Source organism: Centruroides sculpturatus, unplaced genomic scaffold (assembly GCF_000671375.1).
Source record: "Centruroides sculpturatus isolate CEXI.00-Female unplaced genomic scaffold, Cexi_2.0 scaffold1362, whole genome shotgun sequence".
Lineage (NCBI taxonomy): Eukaryota > Metazoa > Arthropoda > Arachnida > Scorpiones > Buthidae > Centruroides > Centruroides sculpturatus.
In genome coordinates, this window is record NW_019385529.1 from 10,810 (window position 1) to 14,983 (window position 4,174).

At 28.7% G+C, this 4,174-nt stretch overlaps 1 protein-coding gene across 1 annotated transcript in view; it reads left to right on the forward strand.

The window, feature by feature from the left end:
* Positions 1-520: 520 nt before the first annotated feature.
* LOC111639859 (acylamino-acid-releasing enzyme-like) overlaps positions 521-4,174 on the forward strand; it is a 119,269-nt gene continuing 115,615 nt past the window's right edge. Inside the window, exon 1 of the mRNA XM_023385807.1 lies at positions 521-766. The gene's annotated coding sequence lies outside the window, so the exon portion shown is untranslated. The remainder of the gene's footprint in view (positions 767-4,174) is intronic.

The following is a 4,174-nucleotide window of genomic DNA, read 5'->3' on the forward strand; positions in this document are numbered from 1 at the left end:
AAAGCAGTCCAGATTAACTTGTTTGAGAAATGGAAAATTATTTGATGAATTTATTCATCATCTGCACTAGTACAAGATGCTCTGTTTCTATGTACAGCATGCTTATGGTTTTCATAAATTTATATCATTGCCAAATTGATTTATAAATAGGTTGGATCCTACCTACCATCTTTGCTCCAAAAATGTATTTATACTTAGATGTTGAATTTTGTTTTGTTAAATTATACAACAGTTTACATCTTTCTGCTTGATCTAATGATTTTACAATAAATACCAAATTTAGAATAATTAGGCATGCTATCTAACAACAACTTGCTGAAGAATATTTTCAGAGTTGTCAGTTTGTTTGCTGGAATCTATTTACTTGTGTCTAATGTGGATAATTGTTAATTTCTACAGTTGTATAAACAAATTTTAAATACTCTATATAGTACTATATATTGTAAATAAAAATAGCATTGTATTTTTTTCTATAATAAATTTTTCAATTCTATTTAAAAAATATTTTAAATTGTATATTATTTTAAATTTTGCAGTTAGAAGAATATATCAATTTATACAAAGAATGTTCAAGAATTCCTTCACCATTTTCTGCAGTGATTTTGCCCAATTCTAGTAATGATATTCATTTATGTTCTCTGTGGAATGTCAGAGATGTAATTAGAACAGAAACCATCCAAGTCAATTTAAACTACATTGGCAAAAAGAATTCAGACAACAGTTTTTCTTTTGCTAAAGTAGGAAGTCCTGTTGAAATTGCTACAGAGTAAGTTTTAGAATGAAAAATTTTTATAATTTTTAATATAATGTTAAATCAGAAATATTTATAGTTTCTGTGAGTTTTATTAAAATAATTAATTCTCTTATAGGGGAATGTCCTCTAGTATTGGACACCTAAGCTTTTCCTATGTTATAAAAAATTTTACAGCTCAGTTGGTCCAGATTACATTCCATACAAAACTTCATTGTCTTATAAAAACACCTGTTAAAACTCATTTTTCTAAGATAAAAATAGTAATCGTTTTTTTACACTTTTTACAGACATTATATTTTTACCAAGTTCAATTGTGGAGGGATATATTGGACAGGAGAAAAATCTGCAAGAAGAGAATTACTTTTGGTTTCACAAACAACTTTTCATTAGTAGGTAGAGTTATTATTGAAAAAGTTATAAAAGTACAAATTACAGATCGTAAAACTAAGTTAATACATGAGAAGAAAGTAGTATAAATGAGAAAAATTTAAAAAATTATTAGTCTGAAAATTTAACAATTTGTTTTAATGACAAATGCATTTTTTTTAGTAATACAAACATCACATTCATAAAACAGATTGTTTTCTTCAAGATCGTTGCAATTTTTGTATGCCCAACCTTCACAAATCCTACACTGAATCCAGTCTTCTTCAAAGGTTTCATCACAGATGATGCAGAGAGTCTCTTGGTCTTCTCTCTTTTTTGAACTGATTTAGGCCTATTTACATTTTTCTTTCTTTGTTTCTCTTTATTTAGATGATTTTTCCCTACAGTTTTCTCTTAGCTGCATAGATTTTTTCTTTTTCTTCTTTCTCTCCTTTCTTCTGCTGTACTTTATCCATATTGCCCCGTAAAACAAAAACATTCTGTGAGAATATAATTCTTATCAACCTTAAACTGTTTCCGATACAACCCATAATACCTCTGTTCCATATAACCCATAACACCTCTGTCCCATACAAACCACAACATTTTTGTCCAATACAACCCAAAACATCATGGAACAAAACATCGGTTACCACATACATAATAGTAAGCTTAAGGAGATTTCCTGCCTACAAGTTAAAGAACAATAAATGTTGTTTTCAACAGTAAACAAAAAAACAACTTATTCTCATTTTCAGGCAAGCTATGACAAACAGAAGTTATCTTCGTTTACTCAAAACACTAAAAAAAACTAAATTTTCTGCCACATATCAACAATACTGCTGATTGACTAAATATGGTGGAATCTGAATTTTCTTTATTCACCCAACATTCTGGTGTCTTCACAGGTTCTGTCACTTGCAGCAAATTTTAGAAACAATGCTTGTCCGATACTAGCCACCATCTGGTGGACCACTAGAGGACCTTCCCCTAATGTCATGCTAGAAGATTTTCTTATATAAATTAGACTATTTTATTTATGAAAATACGTTTTGATTTTTAATCGAATCTGCCTGTTCTTATTCAGAATAAAATCAAATTATCATATTTCATTATATTTCATAATTTTACAATAAAGTGCATAAAAACTGGTATATATGTGTAATAAAGTTTTTTTATGTTAGGGAAATATTATAAACTTTACAGTATATTTAAAACTGAATTAAAATAATTACTATAGTAGACTTGCCTTAAAACAAACACCAATAAAATGAATTCTTTCATTAAAGTAAATTTTGCCCTTGCCTTGGCAAAATTCCATTGTCATTTTAATTTTCATGCAAATAAAGCAAACTAAAATTTTACCAGAAATTGTTAAACCAAATCATAAATTACTTTCACAACCTCCAGGAAATAACTCTATTTTCAAAAATGGTTTCTTTTTACACTTTTTGACTTGAATGATAAAATGTGGTACTGTAATAAATGTTTCATTGTAAGTAGAATAGATATTCTTCTTCTGGTATTCTAAGACAAGCTTGACTTCCAATTGTATGCAAAAAATTTATTAAACTCCTTTTTAAACAAAATACTGTAAACAATTTGCATATTGTGTCTGTACTGCTCTCTTAGTATAGCCTTAATGTTAGTGTCCTGTTCACTTGTAAACTGCCTCCTTATTCTTCTAACTCAGTTTTTCTTATTGTCAAGCTTGGTGGAAACTATCAGTAGAAGTATTACTAGAAGTAAGAATGCTTATGAATATTACCTATGGTCACTGGCAAAGTCTATATCAGAAGTGTAATAGCATTCACCCCTAGGGGCAATGTGCTTGTTACCTAAAGTTAATTTAATCCAACTTCTCCTGTTGTACAGGAGTGGGTTGGAAGGGTGCTTGTATTGAAAGAAGTATGGTTAAGAAAGATCATACTTCAAGGGATCATTTCTGAAGTATTCAGAAAATAGGGGTTAAAGTTAAAGGATGCCCACTCCTTTAAATGGATGTGTTCTCTTCCAAACACATGCTAGTTTGCATATCAGGTAGTGTGTACAGTGATTTGAAAATCATTTAGAACATTATTTAATTTGATTTAACTTTACTTAGTAAATTAATTCAAAGTATTATAATTTTGAGATTTTTTATTGCCCGTGAAGCCTTAACTCCCTAAATTATATAACCTTGACCTTGACTTTGAAAATTGTTAATACAAATTTTTGATAAAGCAAAATAACTACTGTTCCTCTAGTTATTCTTATTAACTCAAATTGACTGTATATAGATGTAGTAAGAAATAATTATAAGAGTAATTAATACTGAATTATTACTTAAAGTTATTGTTATTAATTGTAATTATTTTTGCTGTCACAAAATCAACAAAATCAAAATAATTGATGTACACACACTCAGCAATAGTATATAAATCAAAAAACAAAACACCTTAATTTGCTGAGAAAAAATTTAATGTAAAGCTAACGTTTTCAGCCAAATCAGTTGGCCATCGTCAGGCTAAGAACATTCGAATATAAATAAAATAGAACAAAAATTTAAATACAAATAAAATAAAATAACGAGCGAAATATATATATAAATGTATACAGACTAATAAAATAAATAAAAATTATTGTTACAAATAACAAAAAATGTATACGAAAAAATAAGCATAGGTTAACTAAATATTAAAACGTTATATAGAAATTCAGTGAAATGCACTTTATGCGAAAAAATATTAAAATCGCCGCAATAAATTAAGATTTGTCCAATCGTTTGATAAAGTATTTCCAGGCCGAAGGCAACCCTTCAGAATCTCTAGAATTGATGCATGAATCATGCAATTTGCTTTTATATATTTCAATTTTTTCTGCGCAATTCGCCAATGTCGGTGAATGTACCGATTTAATAATTTCTGCTTCGTCCCATTTGACGATTGAGCCTTCAACTTGCGCCATTTGCGATAGTATAGTGGCACTAGATCCCTTGCTGATGTTATACTTATGCTCTTTTATTCTGACTCCTAAACTTCTATTAGTGACACCAATATAATTTTTATTGATGTC